Source organism: Symphalangus syndactylus, chromosome 6 (genome assembly GCF_028878055.3).
Source record: "Symphalangus syndactylus isolate Jambi chromosome 6, NHGRI_mSymSyn1-v2.1_pri, whole genome shotgun sequence".
Taxonomy (NCBI): Eukaryota; Metazoa; Chordata; class Mammalia; order Primates; family Hylobatidae; genus Symphalangus; species Symphalangus syndactylus.
This window is the reverse complement of record NC_072428.2, coordinates 26,254,301-26,272,776: the sequence shown is the minus strand read 5'-3', so window position 1 is coordinate 26,272,776 and position 18,476 is coordinate 26,254,301. Positions and strand designations below refer to the sequence as shown.

General features: G+C 40.8%; 1 protein-coding gene and 1 long non-coding RNA gene across 3 annotated transcripts in view; both read right to left on the bottom strand.

The window, feature by feature from the left end:
• KCNA4 (potassium voltage-gated channel subfamily A member 4) overlaps positions 1-11,997 on the bottom strand; it is a 34,488-nt gene extending 22,491 nt beyond the window's left edge. The window contains exon 1 of the mRNA XM_063641884.1: positions 11,736-11,997. The gene's annotated coding sequence lies outside the window, so the exon portion shown is untranslated. The remainder of the gene's footprint in view (positions 1-11,735) is intronic.
• A 286-nt stretch (positions 11,998-12,283) lies between these two features.
• LOC134736991 (uncharacterized) overlaps positions 12,284-18,476 on the bottom strand; it is a 267,957-nt gene continuing 261,764 nt past the window's right edge. Inside the window, exons 4-5 of one of the 2 annotated variants that reach the window (XR_010121501.1) lie at positions 15,530-15,640; positions 12,284-12,606 (exon numbers count right to left, since the gene is read on the bottom strand). This is a non-coding gene — a long non-coding RNA (uncharacterized lncRNA). The remainder of the gene's footprint in view (positions 12,607-15,529; positions 15,641-18,476) is intronic. The other variant, XR_010121502.1, reaches the window with a different exon arrangement.

Here is an 18,476-nt window from a genome sequence, read left to right as displayed (position 1 = left end):
TGCTATCTAATTAATGACCTTTACAATATCAAGGAGGAACATAATTTATGCTGAATTTCTTGACTGTCTACCTGTGATGAAGAAAAGTTTACAAAAGAGGAGGTGGGCAAAGGTAAATTGAAGAAGCAGTTTTTGTCCTTTTAAGCTGTCTTTCAGCCATTTACTTCTGCACTGCGAAGAGGTATTACCTGCTTTCTAAGGGAAATCAAACAAACAGTCTTTGGCTAAGGAATCATTTAAATCATCCCCTACATTAAAATATAAGACAAGATAAAACCTGCATTCATTCCAAACACTCAGTGAAACAGGCAATTGTGGACAGCAGAGGTGTAGCCTTAAGAAGCTTCAAATCTACCCAAATGGTTAGGAAGACAAGGCTAATCCTTATGTGATATAGCAGCAAATATTTAAGACAATGTGTGCTCTCTAAAATTAGATGGCCTTAGCTCAAGTGTGATTCCGTCACTTGTAGACCATGGGCAAATAACAACTATAAACTTCAGCTTCTTCATCTAAAGAGTGAGAATAATGGAAGCATATACATTGCAGAACTGCTTTGAGGATTAAAAGGGAAAATTTAAGGACAGTGTTGATCCTTGAACAACACAGGTTTGAACTGCGTGGGTCCACTTATATGGTGATGTTTTCCAATAATAGGACGAGTTTGTTTGCTTCTCCTGCCTCCCCTTCCACCTCTTCCACCTCTTCTGCCTCTGCCACCCCTAAGACAGCAAGACCAACCCCTTTTCTTTCTCCTTCTCCTCAGCCTACTCAATGTGAAGAGGATGAGGATGAAAACCTTTATGATAATCCAGTTCCACTTAAGGAAGAGTAAATATATTTTCTCTTTTTTATGATTTTCTTAATAATATTTTTTCTCTAGCTTATTTTCTTGTAGGTATACAATATTTAACACATATAACATTCCAAATATATGTTGACTGTCTATATTATTGGTAAGGCTTCTGGTCAACAGTGGGCAATTAGTAGTTAAGTTTTGAGGGAGTCAAAAGTTATATACATGTATTCGACTGTGTGGGGGTCAGCAGCCCTAAGCCCTGTATTGTTTGAAGGTCACCTGTAGTTAGCTCAGCTCCTGGCCCATGTTAAGTACTCTAATGAAAGTTAACCATAGTAGTAATGGTGGTAGTAAAATACTATACAAATAATATATATTATTAAGAATTTATACATAGGCTACATGCATAACCTATAATTACTATATCTGAGAATATATAATTAAATAGAATTTATGGTGGTACAGATACAAATGTTATAGGAAGTCAAAGGAAGGAAGAACAGTGGGGATATCAATAGAGAGATTAATGCTTCTCGTACTATGACAAGTAAGCTCTTGATAAATGTTAGGTGCTTTCATTATCACCAGTATTGATCATAGTAGACTTCATAGAGGAGGTTAAACTTTAGCTAAACCTTAAGGAATGAGTGATATAAAGATTTCAAAAGAGTCTCTCATGTCACAACAGTAGCAAGACAGAGGTCACTGATGTGGGAAAGTAGCATGACAGAGTCCACTAAGGTAAAAGCAGAACTACCATTCGACCCTGCAATCCCATTACTGCATATATACCCAGAGGAATATAAATCCTTCTACCATAAAGACACATGCATGTGCATGTTCATTGCAGCACTATTCACAACAGCAAAGACATGGAATCAACCTAAATGCCCATCAATGACAGATTGGATAAAGTGGTGTGGTACATAAACACCATGGAATCCTATGCAGTCATAAAAAACAATGAGTTCATGTCTTTTGCAGGAACATGGATGGACCTGGAGGCCATTATCTTCAGCAAACTAATGCAGGAACAGAAAAGCAAACACCACATGTTCTTACTTATAAGTGGGAACTAAATAATGAGAACTTATGAACACAAAGAAGGAAACAACAGACACTGGGGCCTACCTGAGTATGGAGGGTAGAAGGAGGAAGAAGGGCAGAAAAGATAAATATTGAGTACTGGGCTTAATTCCTGGGTGATGAAATAATCTGTACAACAAACCCCTATGACATGAGTTTACCTATGTAACAAACCTTAACGTGTACCCCTGAATGTAAAGTAAAAGTTAAAAAAATTAAAATAAAATAAATTTAGAGAAGAAAGAAAACATAAAGAGAGCCAGTGATGTGCTCTGATTTTCCTACCAATAAGTACTTATTATCATCCTATTATTAACAGCTACTCTTCTTCATAGTGTTTATTTGATAGTTACTATGTGTAGCAGACTAAATGATGATACCACCCTCCCCCAAGTGATATGTCCATGTCCTAATCCTCTGAATCTGCGAATATTACTTTATTTGGTAAAATGCTCTTTGCAGATGTAATCAAAGATCTCAAGATGAGGATCTCCACATTCTGGATCACCTGGGTGGCCTCTAACGCCAATGAAATGTATCCTTATAAGAGAAACACAGCAAAGACACACAGAGAAGGGCCTCTGTTGGGAGGGGCTGCCACAAAGGTCTCTAACATGCCCTGGAGACATTTTTCCCCTTGTCTTGGAGATTAACATTCTGCTCCTTGTTTCTTATGCAAATTTCTGCAGCCAGCTTGAATTTCTCCTCAGAAAATTAGATTTTCTTTTCTATCACATTGTCAGGCTGCAAATTTTCTGAACTTTTATGCTCTATTTCCCTTTTAAAACTGAATGCCATTAACAGCACCCAAGTCACCTCTTGAATGCTTTGCTGCTTAGAAATTTCTTCTGCCACATACCCTAAGTCATGTCTCTCAAGTTCAAAGTTCCACAAATCTCTAGGGCAGGGGCAAAATGCCACCAGTCTCTTTGCTAAAACATAACAAGAGTCACCTTTGCTCCAGTTCCCGACAAATTCCTCATCTCCATCAGAGACCACCTCAGCCTGGATTTCATTGTCCATATCATTATCAGCAGTTTTGTCAAAGTCATTCAACAAGTCTATAGGGAGTTCCAAACTTTCCCACATTTTCCTATCTTCTTCTGAGCCCTCTAAACTGTTCCAACCTCTGCCTGTTACCCAGTTCCAAAGTCACTTCCACATTTTCAGGTATCCTTTCAGTAGTACCCCACTCCTGGTACCAGTTTACTGTTTTAATCCATTTTCACACTGCTGATAAAGACATACCAGAGACTGGGAAATTTACAAAGGAAAGAGGTTTAATAGAGAACTCACAGTTCCACGTGGCTAGGGAAGCCTAACAATCATGGCGGAAGGCGAAAGGCACATCTCACATGGTGGCAGACAAGAGAAGAGGGCTTGTGCAGAGAAACTCCCTGTTTTAAAAACCATCAGATCTCATAAGACTTATTCACTATCACAAGAACAGCATGGGAAAACCTGCCCCCATGATTCAATTACCTCCCACTGGGTCCCTCCCACAAAACATGGAAATTCAAGATGAGGTTTGGGTGGGAGCACAGCCAAACCATAACAGGTGGAAGGCCCAGATGAAAGGACAAGGAATTTAGTATTGTGGAGAGGCTAGAGGACACTGGGGAACATGAGGAAGAACAGTTTTGATGTGGCATTGGGGGCTAAGATGATGGGTTAGCTTGAGCCTGAGTGGGCTTCCTAAAAACCAGAGTCAGAAGAAACCAGCTATAGGCGGACCAAATCAAAAAGGCTCAAATAACAGGAAAAGTCCAGACTCCCTGCCCTTGTTGTATCAGCTTGCTATAGACTTGATGCTTTTGTCTCCCTAAAATTATTTTAATGAAACCTAACCCCCAATGTGAAGGCATTTGGAGATGGGGCTTTTAAAAGGTAATTAGATTATAAGGGCAGAGGCCCCATAAATAGGATTAATATCCTTATTAAAATGACCTGGAGACATCCCTTCCTCCTACTGCCATGAGGATGCAGCACAAATATGGTGGCTGTCTATAAATGAAGAAATGGGCTCTCACCAAAACCTGATCCTGATCTCAAATTTCCAGCCTTCAGAACTGTGAGAAAATAAAGGTCTGTTATTTATAAGTTATTCAGTTTACAATATTTTGTTATAGCAGCCTGAGATGAGTAAGACACAGCCAGTTTACTGGCTTTTTGATAAATAATAACTGATTATTTTAAAACTCATGTGGGTATAGGAGCAATAAGGAGAGAAACGAGGAGATAAAATACACATGGAAATTGGCACACACTCTCCAGGGTTTTGCAGAAACCAGGTGGTAGCCCCAAAGGAAAATCAATAACCACTGCTTCTATTTGTGGCTCTGTTTCCACAGAAACATGTTTGTAGGTGAATTTGGAAGGCAGATTTACAGTGCCAAAACAATCAGTCCAAAAAGAAGAAAAGATTCCAGTCAAATAAACTTTTTTACTATAGCAACAAACTTTTTTTTACTAACATTTTTTCCATTTAATTAACTGAATTTAAAGAGGTGTTATCAAATAAGCTCAGCCATGCTCCTGTAAGCACAATAATATTGAAATGTGGGGGCAATATTAGCTTCAGTGTAAATGGAATATGTGGAAGGTGTGGAAAATACTTGGCTGGCCGGTCAAGTTGAACCTATTTTCAAGAATAACAAATATAGTCAAACTTAACTTTAGAGAGCTGTGATAGTGAGGTTACCAACACTAATTGAAAGGAAAAAAGAACACTTTTGATTTCTGCCTTCCTCTATCTTAAATGTCATGCCATACATGTTTTAGGCCCTCCATTAAAATGTTCTTGAAATTATCTGTCAGAAGGAGTATTTATACATGACTCCCTACTACAGGCACAATAAAATTCTAAGAACCATTCATTAGTAAAATGAACAACAATATCAAACTCAAAATACTGAGTGTTTAGAATTTTAATGATTAAAAAATATAAATTTGTGACAGTTCATTTTTAAATACCAGTCAATCTAAGTCTCTAAAGGCGATGTGATCCTCATATATCAGAAGGGTGCTTTAGCATTGAGTCTCAGATCTGGATCTTCCTAAATTCTCCTAACTTGTGAGTTTCCCTAGACTCTGGAGTGGTGATGAGCCTGCAAGAGTTGTAGAGAAGGGAGCAGGGGAGGAAGGTAACATCATTGGCCTCAGCTGTGACATCTGTGAGAGATTTGAAGAAAAATGAAACTGAGATCTAGGTAGATTTTTATATTTACAAGGAAATCTCATTCTTGTCATAACACTCCAAAATCTCCAAAAATTATATAGGTTAACCAAGTTTATTTTGTTTCTCACTTCTTAAATCAGATCCTCCCCTTTTACTTGTCTTCTACTATCTTATCTAAAATGAGCATTGCTAGTTTCTTACCTACCATCCTTTACTCCCTTCTCCCTTAGAAACAACATCCCAAATTGAATGGCCATCATCTCTATTGACATTACTCTAAATGCCTCCTTAAAGCACCTTTCTGCTTCTACTCTAATTCCTTAAGTTCTTTCTCCTCACCTCACGTCAGAGTTACCTTTGTAAACTTTAATCATATCAAGTCCACATTTAGATGAATTTCCCTGGTACTGGGATCAACACCCAACCTCCTGACAGAGACTCGCAAGGTTCTAAGTAACAAGACAATGCCTCAGTCTCTGACTTCAGCAATCTTCACTCTTATCAGAGACCAATCACAATGGCCTTTTGGCTCCTTAAAAACACCAAGTTCTATCCACCCTCAGAACCCCTGTCCTTACTGTTCCTTCTGCCTGGTAGGCCTGACCTAAGTTCTTTCCATGGCTGGCTCCTCCTTATCATTCAAGTCACAGGCAGATGTCACAGGCCTTTCCTGCCTGCCTAATCTAAAGGACCCCCACTGCCCAGTCACCATCACAGCATCCTGTTTCACGACGTTCATGCCATTGATGATTATCTGGAATACTCATATTATTTGTTTAATTTTCCTAGACTAGAAGTTTTTAAGTGCAGAAGGGCTTTCACTACTCTACTTCCAGAGCTTAGTAAGTGTTCAGTAAATATTTGCTAGATAAAAGGAGGGAAAGGAGGAGAGAAGGAAAGAGAGAAGAGAAGAAAGGAGGGAAAGGAGAAAGGAGTGGATTTAGTTAGGAACTTCAGTTGCTCTCCATCTATAAGTAATCAATATACATTATAAGATTTAGCAAGCCCACTAGCTGAGGAATGTGAAACTACATTAGTATCTTAAAAATATAATGAAAGAGGCACCTGAAATAAAATTTTAAAAGCACATAATTTTAAACTCAGTGATGACATAACTTATTTCTAATGATTGCACTACTTTCCTTCAATGTTGTACCCTAGCTGGAAAAAATTGTTCATAAGTAAAGTAACTGGATGGTTAAAAAGTAGGATTAGACAACAGATGCTGGGTTACTCAGCACAGTTCTTGCACAAAGAATCTGACAAATCTCAACAACTATTAAAGTGTTTTAGATTATATCTTGTTGTCAACAGATTTTCTGAATAGGCACTTGGCTCTCCCATTTACAATAAGAGCAAAAGAACGAGTCACCCAGCTTTGTGTCCATATGCAATGTTTGATACTATGTTCTCTGAACCTTGGCAGTATATTTGCTTCCCCTTAATAATGATAGTAGCACTTTCTTCAGCTGTCAGCCAGCCATGCCTGCTAGGCCTTTATTTCCTTTCTGTAAAGCTCTCTTTTATTGCAGCTTCACATATGTACCTGATTTGGTCTCTGGTCTGTGTGGCTGCCAATGTGTGGAGTCTGTTTGATCTTTACGAAACTATAGGAGTAGGGATATAAATTTAACAGAATCTCACAGACATTCTTTATCCCCTTCAATTGGGTTGGGTACCTTGAAGATAAAAAATAAAGAAGCATTATTTTCAGGCTGATTCCCAGAGAAAACTTCATGTGAACTCAATAGCTAATAAAAGGCACATAATGGACTATAACACCTTTCAATTATAAATATGTGTTTAACAAAAGTTTAGAATAAAATGTAACAAAAAAAGCAGGCGCCAACAGAGGCAGAAAATAAATTACCTAATCGCTCCTAAACTCTTACAGCAAGCCACTTATCTACTCCTTGCAATATGAAATTTCCATGGAGAAAAGATACAAAGATTCACATTAAACCAAAGTTCTGAACCTGACTGAACCTTAGTTTTACAGTTTCATATTTTCCTGATATTTTTGTGGTCTGTGCTTATAAACTTACCACAGCCTATCATGAAATGAGGCATAAGCAAGAAAAAAAAATTTCCTTCATACACTAAAAGCCAAAAACAGAAAAGGCGATGAAATAAGGAAGTGGAATTTAGAGGAAGGTTAATTCTCTTGGAATTCAAAAAGCACAATACTTCATTGTGATAAATAGCTCTTTCCCCAATAAACGGGGTGTAATTGTAAATCTTTCAGTTGTGGGCAAAAGTTGCAAATGAATCATGCCATTATAGGGGAGCCTATCTGGCAATTCATACTTAGATTCAAAGAGCATTTACTATATGCCAAGTGCTGTGCCTGGCAGTGCCTTATGTTACCTTACTTATTTCTCACAATTACTGTATAGAGAAAGTATCATGGTCAGCTTTTGTCATATGAGAAAACGGATGCTCAGTGAACTGAATTCACTTGTGCTTAGTTGCACAGCTTAAAATGGCAGCTCTGGAAGTCACACCTACATTTTCTAGATTCCAAGTTATTTGACAGACAGGCTCAGAACTGTCAGAAGAGAGAAATGAATCCTGGAAAGCGGGAAGTCAGGATGTATGAATGAAGAAAAGGTTTATAGATAGAAGGAAGGGTATGATGCCTGTAATCCCAGTACTTTGGGAGGCTGAGACAGGAGGATCACTTGAGGTCAGGAGTTCGAGACCAGCCTGGCCAACAGGGCGAAACCCTGCCTCTATTAAAAATACAAAAATTACCTGGGCATGATGGTGCACGCCTGTAGTCCCAGCTACTAGGGAAGCTGAGGTACGAGAATTGCTTGAGCCTGGGAGGCGGAGGTTGCAGTGAGCTGAGATCACACTACTGCACTCCAGCCTGGGTAACAGAGTGATGCTCCATCTCAAAAAAAAAAAAAAAGAAGAAGAAGAAGAAGAAGAGGAATAAGAAGAAGAAGAGGAAGAGGAAGAAGAAGAAGAAAGGCTATGACGTTTAAGACAAAATTCTCAGAGAAATAGGGAAAGGATTAAAGAGTTTCCTACTCCTGAGAAAAACTGTAAACACCATTTATAATCTGTCTTGTTCTGCTGCCTCAGCTTATCATCCTGTCCCTAAACGTGGGTAATCCCCAAGGCTCTGCCCTCATCTCCTTTTGTTACTTTCTTCCTCAGGGATATCATCGTCTCTGTAGGTCACCCGTGTAAAGACAACTCCCAGATGATACCGCTAGCCTTGATCTCCCATGGGACCTCCAATCACATCATGTCCAAATGCTGGACATTTTCACCAGCATATTATAACCTCCTCTCAAACTCAATACTTGTAAAAGAAGGAATGCCTCTCCTCCCACTTTGGCACTCAAACTTCTCTTCCTCCTGCTACTCCTATTTCTATCTATGACAAATCATCCATCCAAGCCCCTCGATACAAAATTCAACAGCATCATTTTTTTTTCCTTTTTCTTAACCTTCACATTTTTCACTGGGTTGTATTGATTCTATCTTTTAAATCTCTTACGTTTATACTTTTGTTCTCTTATAGACATTAAATAATGTTTCTTAAAACTATATAATTAAGACTCTCATGTAATTAAACAAACACATGTTAAATATTGTAATTTCTTAATTAACAAGGAACCAGTAAGCTATTCCAAAGAACCACCCATATATAAGCAATAAGAAGTGCTAACATGAATTTATAAATAGATGTAAATAATTTATAAGTAGATATAAAACTGGTTTACTACGTGAGTAGAGGAGGAAGGAAAATGAATTGTTCCCACAGCAGACAGATCTCATCTGCATGTCTATAAAGAAGATTAATTTGTATTGCAATCAGTTAACCACAACTTACATTGTAAATCCTTGGAAAACAGCTCACAGGCAATGAAAGACAAAAACCTCATAGATTCAAATAAACTGGCAGAGTGCTCACTAGAAAACACCTACTTTATCAGCTGAAAGCACCTACTAATCTTTTTCGTTCATTTCAAGGCCTTTCACAAAATTTCTTGGTTCAGGTGTTAGTCCTTCATTTTGGACTTTAGAACGTCACATGTGGATTATTGCCATAGCTTCTAACTCTTCTCCCTGCATTTATCCTCTGAATGAGTTGGCCTAAACATTCAGCTTGACTAAACTCTAGACAAGTTGTGTGTGTGTGTGTGTGTGTGTGTGTGTGTGTGTGTGTGTGTGTGTGAGTGAGATGTAGTCTCACTCTGTCGCCCAGGCTGGGGTGCAGTGGCACGATCTCGGCTCACCGCAACCTCCACCTCCCTGATTCAAGCAATTCTCCTGCCTCAGCCTCCCAAGGAGCTGAGACTACAGGCATGCACGCCATGCCCTGCTAATTTTTGTATTTTTAGTAGAGACGGGGTTTTACCATGTTGGCCAGTCTGGTCTCAAACTTCAGACTTCAAGTGACCTGCCCGCCTCGGCCTCCCAAAGTGCTGGGATTACAGGCATAAGCCACCACGCCCAGCCTAGACAAGTTTATTTCTAACTTTAGGCCTCTGTCCTCCCTTTTCTTAGAGCATTTACTTTAGAAAACTTGCAGTTGTAAATTCTTTCTCTGCCTTTTAGATGTGGTAAAAGAAAAACTGCAGCTGAATTAAATTAAAGGAGTTTAATTGAGCAATGAATGATTTGTGAATTGAGCAGCGCTCAGAATCACAGCTGATTCAGAAAGACTCCAGGGATGCCTCGTGATCAGAACAAATTTATAGACAAAAAAAGAAAAGTGATGTACAGAAATCAGAAGTGAGGTTCAGAAACAGCTGGATTGGTTACAGGTTGGCATTTACCTTATTTGAACACAGTTGGAACACTCCACACTGTATGAGTGGTTGATGTATGGCTGCTGGGATTGGCCAAGGCCCAGCCACTGTTACAGGCACACACTCCCAAGTTAGGTTCTCAGTCTTGTCTACCTGTTAAGTTAGGTTGCATTTCGTTCACGTGGACTTAAGTATAGAAATCAGGAGTCCTTCTCTGGCCATATTTAGTTTGCTTTAACAGATATAAATCTTCTATAACCCAGGAATGTCTGAAGGACCTGGGATGGGAAGGACCTGGGAGCCATCCTTTTGAAATGTACTCCTCAAGAAAGATAGCACTCTTATAGTCCAGTCTCTGTGAAGGGATGGGAGCCTAATTTTTAAAACAGCCAGTTAGCAATTACAGATGTTCTCATCACATTGATCAACCTCTCCACTAACTTCCTTCAGTATTTTTCTACTAGTGCATCTCAGTGCTTAAAAACTCTCCCACTTTTCATTCGGCAAAGTTGAATTCAATTTCTCTCCTTATTATGGTGATCTTGAATAAGGTCTTCCTGTTTAACTGGTCTGATGCAATTATTATTATTATTATTTTGAGACAGGGTCTTACTCTGTCACCCAGGCTGGAATGCAGTGGCGGTATTTCAGCTAACCTCAGCCCCGAACTCCCCGGTTTAAACAATCCTCCCACCTCAGCATTCCAAGTAGCTGGGACTACAGGTGCACACCATCATGCTTTGCTAATTTTTTAATAAATGTTTTTGTAGAGACGAGGTCTCACCATATTGCCAGGCTAGCCTTGAGTTTTTTTCAATTCAAGGCTCCTGAATTGCCCAGGCTAGCCTTGAATCCCACCTCAGCCACAAAAAGTACTTGGATTACAGGTGTGAGCCAGCATACCCGGCCTGAGACATTTTTTCTTTTATATCTCTACCTTGTCCAATCTATCACAAACGCCAAATCTTCCTAAGATGCCATTCAACTCATAGCCTTCTCTCCTACCAAAATTGTTACCCACCATCACCACCAAAAGCTCTTGGGCTACAAATAAGACAAATGTGTTTTATCTGAGCTCTATAACATTAAATAAATTAATCAAGTATTTTCAAGTCAGTAGATTTTACATAAATTTTTTTCTTGAACAATCACAAGAACTGTCAACCCTATAGAGGTTGCTTTCGAGTCTGGCTATAATCAGCTAAAACTGCATAGTAGAACTCACTGTTAGCAAAGGTTGGTTTTTCACATCCCCAGTTCCTATGTCCATGGGCCCTGTTGCACTTACACCTGGCCCTTTTACTTACTCATAGCTTTCCTGGCCCCTGTGGCCATTTTCTGTTTTTAAATCCTCCTAGTCAATGGGATAAAATCCAAACTCCTAATGTTTCTCTACCAAGTTACTTATATTGACAGCTTTGCCTCCTACTTTGTTTTGCCACTTCAGACTCTTCCCTGCTGCCCTGGAATAGGTTTTTCTTGGCTTATGCTATTCTTTTCTATCTGGAATGTACTTGTTTCTCTTGTTTTATTACCCTTATCTTCAGCCATCAAATCCTATTGGAGATTTAGAACCCAGCTCATGTGTTGCCTCTTGCAGAAAGTCTCCCCTAACTATCCCAGCTAGACCTACTCAGTAGTAATTATTGTCCATCCAACTCACAACAGCCTTTACCAAGCCTTCAAGAACAGAACTGTTCTTATTTTTCTGTACACCTACTCCATTCTCCACACTCCCAGCTTTCTAAAGCACAGCAGTTGAATATGGTTAAATTGAATTGTGTCTGTTCTTTCCACCTAAATTGTTTTAGCCTAAAATTAGGGTCAAATATTAAACTTTCTCTTAATCTCTATAGTCTCTGGCCCAAGTAAGTGAACAAATAGGATACTTCCAAAAACTTACCTGAGAAAAGGTCAAAGATCTGTTCAAGGGATTTTAGGCTCAGAATCCATAGGAGCAAGCAACTAATTGGGCTTGTCAGGTAGTTACAGATGAATAACTTTAGCATGTACCAGATTTCTTCCCTTTGTATAAACTGTAATAGTAATTTTTCCTGCTCCAAAAGTAGGATGATTTAAACAAACATACATATGAATATAGAAAGGATCACGAGGTCAGGAGATCGAGACCATGGTGAAACCCCGTCTCTACTAAAAATACAAAAAATTAGCCGGGCGTGGTGGCGGGCGCCTGTAGTCCCAGCTACTCGGAGAGGCTGAGGCAGGAGAATGGCATGAACCCGGGAGGCGGAAGTTGCAGTGAGCCAAGATTGCGCCACTGCACTCCAGCCTGGGCGACAGAGCGAGACTCCGTCTCAAAAAAAAAAAAAAAAAAAAAGAAAGAAAGAAAAACCAGAAGCAGGCCACAGTCTGAAATCTGAAGAAGGCAATTCTCTTTAATCCCTTTGGTTGTGAAGTACAGATCCCTGGCAATGGAACCCTTCCACAGGGGAACATCTTAAGTATTTTATTTGTTTGTTTTTAGTGGCTTATAGCAACACAAAGTTATTATCCCACAGTTTCTGTGGGCCTAGAACCCAGTGCAGATTAGCAGGATGCTTTGTCTCTGGGTCTCTGACAAGGCTATATTCAAGGGTCAACTGGGGATGGATTCATTTCTAAGCTCACTCTGGTAGTTGGCAAGATTCATTTTTCTCACACAAGTTTTGAACTGAAGGCTTCAGTTCCTCAGGAGCTATTGGCCACAGTAGGTCTCATCTAAGAAGTGTCCACTCAAAGACAATTCCATTTCAGCACAGGTACTCTCAGACCATCTGAAAGACAAAAAGATCAAGTCACAGAAAGGTCAAATCACTTGTTCAAGGGCACATAATTGTTCAAGGAGTCAGGGCTGAAGTTAGACTCCTGACTGCCCAAGGATGCAGTAGGAGAGAGGTGGCTGCAGGGAGACTGCTGGGCACCAGGGAATTTACAACCAGTTCTATAAGTGGAGCCCAAATAGGAAACAGGAAAAAAAAAATGACTCACACAGATATACATATCCAAAATGGGACAACAGGAAATACATTACTGTAAGGAAAATGGCTGTGCTTTGGTCAAGGAATAGGCCGAAGTGGGCATCCCGGCCAGAGTGACTCAGAGAGTTTGCAGTGCATGTGCACAATTCCATGTATAATGTAAACACAGCTGTGTAGCCATAACATGGGAAGGCCATCCCTTGGCTATGCCACTATTGTCTATAAAAGGTATAATTGCCCTGCTGACATTGTATAGGCATGTGCCCAGAGAAAGAGAGAGCCAGAGCTGCTCATCTTTGCAGACAGAAAGGAGGGAGCCAGGACACAGCTCAGCTTGCTGGTGCCCAGAGAAAGAGAAAGAGAGTCAGATACGTCCATCTTTACAGACGGACAGAGGGCAGCCAGGACACAGCTCAGCTCACTCATGCCCAGAAAGAGAAAGAGTTAAGCTGCTTACCCTGAAGGCAAGGGAGAGCCAGCCTCATAGCTGTGTGTGGGAGCCGCCAGATTAAGCAGCCGAGACAGGACAGACAGAAGCTGTTGATGAGAGCTGCTGCTGAATAAAGCCATATTTCACCTAACTATGCTCCCCCACCCCCCGCCACGAGTGTTCTTTCAGCTTTCTTCTCATCCACCCACTCCCTTTGGACCTCAACATGACATTGGTGTAGTCGTGAACCTGACAATTGGTGACATCAGCAGGATGAGGTGAGTGGGTCTTCAGCCCTTGAGGGCTCCCAGTCTGCTATGTGACCGCAGCATGGGCTGTGGCACCTGGTGGCAGCGGTGCTGCTTGGATGAGCCCCAGTGGAAACGTGAGAGGCAGTGGACAGGTCTCCAGCAAAGTGTGGAGAAGGCACTGAAGCAGCTGGAAGCTCACAGCACCAAGAAGGAACACACCTTTGCCAGCAGAGTCAGATGGGCGTTTCTGACTGCACTACTTGAAGTACATGCTGAGTCCCCGTGGGACATAGCACAGGTAAGGGATCTCCAGGCACAAGTTGAGCACCCGGGGGCCCAAATGCACAGCTTGGAGCAAAACCTTGGGGTGAAGGACCTCCAGGTGCAAGCAGGGCGCTTAGAGGCCCAGATAAACAGCCTGGAATCAGAAACAGTTGTCAGCGAGACTTTGAGCCCGACCTCCAGGTGGGACACTCCCACTCAGTCTGATGCTGTTGCTGAGGAGGAAGAGGAGGCTCCTCTGCTATGGGCTCATCCTGTGATCCGTCAGAAGGTAGAAGATGAGCAGCTGATGGGACCCCAGGGGAGAGCCCAGGTACTCCCCCACAGTGGTGAAACACACCTCTTATAGTGCTTATACCCCCACTGAGTTGCAGGAGTTAGGTAAGCAATGCCCACGCAGCACCCAGGGGAGCACCTCCCAGCCTGGTTACTCCGCCTTTGGGATGAGGTTTTCTTGCTACACTTCTGAGATGGAGAAGCTGGCTTCTATCACAACTCACCCCTCCCTTCATCAGCAGCTGCAGCTGTGCTGACAGTTGGCACAAGGGCAAGGTGACCACATGTTAATTGAGTGGCTGATGGCAGCCATACGGACTGTTTGGAATGATGCTGGAGAGATAATAGAAATTGTGAGTAAATGGCAATCATATACTGATTTGATGCAGGTACTCCAGGAGATGGGTATGCGGCAGGCTATGTTTGATCTGAATACCCAGGGGCTGGATGATGAACATTTTACCTCCCACATGAGGGCTCTTGTGCTGGGCTCAGCGCCCCTAAGTGCTTTTGGCTCTCTAGCTGCTGTTCACTCCGTATGTGGGGTGCCACATACGTGAAGTGACTACTGCTATGGCAGCCCTCAGGGAGGCAAAAGGCCATTGGCAGGACTGGGAAACCCATGCCATAAAGAAGGGGAAGGTGTCCCCTCTGCAGGTAACCACCCCAGGAGATCAACAGGGGCCCCAACGGGTGACCCACGTGCACATGTGGATTGATTCAATTGCAGCTGGGGTTGCTTGGGAGAAAATTGACAGGCAACCCAATGGGATGCCATTGGCTCTGTGGAGGCAATTGTCCCCAGAGAAGCAATTCCAGAAAATGTCCGAAAGGGGGCAAAATACTCCTGATCAGCCTAGCCCCACCCAGATGCTGTACTCAAGGACTGTTTGCTGACAGCCAAAGAGACCAGACCCTTCCTTTGATAGGGAACTGGCCAAAGTGCCCGGCTTGAGGTGGGGGCTCGACGATCAGAGGCCACGTGTGGAACTGGCAATCCACTGGCCTCCCACCAATGTACAGTGGGTCCTAGCACTGGTAGATACTGGTGCAGACTGCAGCTTTGTTTATGGAAACCGGGGTAAGTTTCCGGGCAAAGCTGCATTCATTGATGGTTATGGGGGCCAGTTGGTGAAAGTGAAACCTGTGTCTCTGCATCTTAGCAATGGCCACTTGGCTCCGTGCCTGTATACTGTGTGTGTTTCTCCTTTACCTGAACATATTCCGGGAGTGGACATTTTGCATGGTCTGGACTTACACATCAGGGCCAGAGAATTCGGACTCTGGGTTTGGGTAGTAAAGCCAGTACTGCGTTGACATACCCGTTACCAGTCCCGTGTCTTATATAATCATAGCCATGTAGACATAACATAGAGAAGCTCACCATCTGGCTCTCAGCCACTATTGTTAGTGTGGTGTATAAATGTAACACTGACCCTGTGAAGGGGATGCTGAATCAAGCCATGTCTCATTTACCTACCGTCTCTTGGGGTGTTCTTCCAGCTCCCTGCGCCAAATACACCCACTCCCCTCGGCCCTTAGCTGGGGCTGGAACCTGACCCTTAGCATGATGTTTGGCGTAGTCGTGAACCTGACAATGATGAAATTTGTTTAAAAAAGTTACTTACTAAAAGAACTTAGGCAAGATATTTCATGGGTAAATTTTCGTAAAGCTTAAAGAAATAATTTTTATACTTTTCCAGAATTTCCCTCAATTTTTTAAAATAAAGCCAAAAGCATACAAATAACTAAATATATTTAGCATAGAAAAATAAAACTACAAGTTTACTCACTTATGAATAGTAATGCCAGTTTTTATATATATAAGACCTTAAAAGAATAATACATTATAACCAAGTGTGTTTCATCCCTGAAAGTCAAAGGTGTGTCTATATTAGGACATTATGGCAGAGATAACAAGCTGTCCACTAAGAATTCTTGTCCCATTATCTGTGGTATATTATTTGCTGCTGGAAATTAGCTACCCAAACTGAAATTACATTTCCCAGCTATTCTTGCAACTGGATGTGGCTATATGATTACATTTTAGCCAGTAGAATGTAAGCAAAACTAGCATGTGCCACTTCAACGTACATCTTGCAAAGAACTGCTGCATGCCCTTATTCCCTTTTAAGTGGTTGGAATAGAAATGATACCACGATCTTGGAGCTATTATTTTATCTTCAACTTTTATTTTAAGTTCAGGGGTCATGTGCAGGATGTGCAGGTTTGTTACATAGGTAAACATGTGCCATGGTGGTTTGCTGCACAAATCATCCCATCACCTAGGTATTAAGCCCAGCAACCATTAGCTATTTTTCCTGATGCTCTTCCTCCCTCCAACCACCCCGCCAGCAAGCCCCAGTGTGTGTTGTTCCCCCCATGTGTCCATGTATTCTCGTCATTCAGCTCCCACTTATAAATGAGAACATGGGGTGTTTGGTTTTCCGTTCCTGTGTTAGTTTGCTGAAGACGACAGGAACTATATTTCAAAGATGGTAGAGACTGCCAGTCTGGGTCTCTGAATGATTATGTGGAGGAAGACTGCCTTGTTAACCTACTCATCTCTAATTCTGTCTCAACAATAAACTTTTGAACTGTTGTGCTGTTTGGTTCTGTTTGTTGTAGAAGTTAGCCTACCCTAACTAATATGTGTCTATTAATATAAATCATCTAGATGACAAGAAAAAAGACAATTATTATTAACACATTTAATAAAAGCATTTGATAAAATTCAAATTCTCATCTCTGGTGTCAATTATTTTTGAGGTCCAACAGCATCACTCTTTCTTGCAGTTGGCTGTCCATTCTCTATTTCTAAACCTTCTAATGACTTTCCCTTTTTTGCTTAAACTTACCCGACCTACCTGCTGTCAGTTGATACAATGATGCAACTAACAAAAGCCAAAAAAAAAAAAAAAAAACCCACAAAAACCCAAAATGCACTAGGTTTTACAGATTAACATTTTTTTCTACCTTTTTTCTTTATCGGAAAAAAAGCATAGTCATCATGAGCAAGAATAATTTTGATTTTCTTCTAAGTAAGCAGAACACCTTCCTTCTTTAATCCCAAAACGGTACAGGGTAAATTTATTATTTTCCTAGCACTTACAAGAAAAAGGGCCTATCAAAGTTCTGCCTCATAGTATAAAATAGTATGACCTATTCTATGACCCAGTGGCAAGAAATTGGCTTTGGTGATGAATTGGCATATGTTGGTTTAATGCAATCAGTCATCCAACAAGATCAGTAAATGAACCAAATGTCGTTTCTCTCAGGTAGAAGAATCCACAGCACTGGCAACATCTTTGGCAGATATTGTAGCCCTTCTTCTTTATCTAGGCTTTGTGTAGTGTTATATAATGTTCTGTAACTTTTAATGAACAAGCCTTAACAGACAAAAGCTTCTTCTGCTTACAACTGTAAATTGATACAAACTTATTATCTTCCATGAAAGCCATTGTGGGTTCACAGCAGCCTTCTACTTGGAAATAATTCCTGTTTCAGAAATTACAAAACTTGCAGAAGAGCAGAGGAAACACCATTCTGTTCTTATAGAGTGACCCCTATTGGAAGCCTTTACAAGTAAACAAGGGTAGACATGCTACTGAGAAATAGAGTTAATATTATTTAAAATGTATGATTACTATGACCATTCTTTTTGCTACAAATTCTTCAAATTGCTTCTGGCATCCTGGCTTTTCCCTTATAGATTACAGTTATTTCCTGACTTGACGTAATTTCTGTATTAATCAGGTACTTTTGAAAGCAAGTGACAGAAGCCCAACTCAAAATAGTTTAAGGAAAAAAGTGGAGGAGGTAATTTATATTGGCTAATGTATGTAAGAAATTCAGGAGATTATAAAGCTTAAAATAGGCTGGATTCAGAGACTCAATGTCTTCACTTTTTAGATATGTTCTTCTCATGTGGTGGCAAAAATGACAACTATCAATTCTAGGCTTACGTCATACTTAGACCCAGAGATCCTACTGAAAAGTTCTTTCCTGAACTTTCAAATCAGTGCCATATGTCTTGTTGTCATCTTTGAACCAGTGACTGTCTTGAGCAGATACAGTGCTCTGATTGGTCAGGCCATGTGGGACGTATCTCTTTAAGTCTTAGTAATGCATAATGTAAAATTCTCTTCGAGCAATCAATTCCTATTTGTGGGACTTTTTTTTTTTTTTTTTTACTGATGAAGAAGAGTCAGCTTTAGTCATTGAGTAGTTCTTTTTTTTGTTCAAAGCTTTCTGAACAATGACTAAACAGAAGTGGGATCACTGCTCCATTGACATCATGCCACAACCCATTAAGCTAATCGGTCCAGAAAGTCAGCAATAATTATGATTCAGATCAACTACAGAAAGATACCAAGAAGGAAGAAAAGGGGAGAGGGGGAGAAAGAGAAAGAGAGGGAGGGACTGAG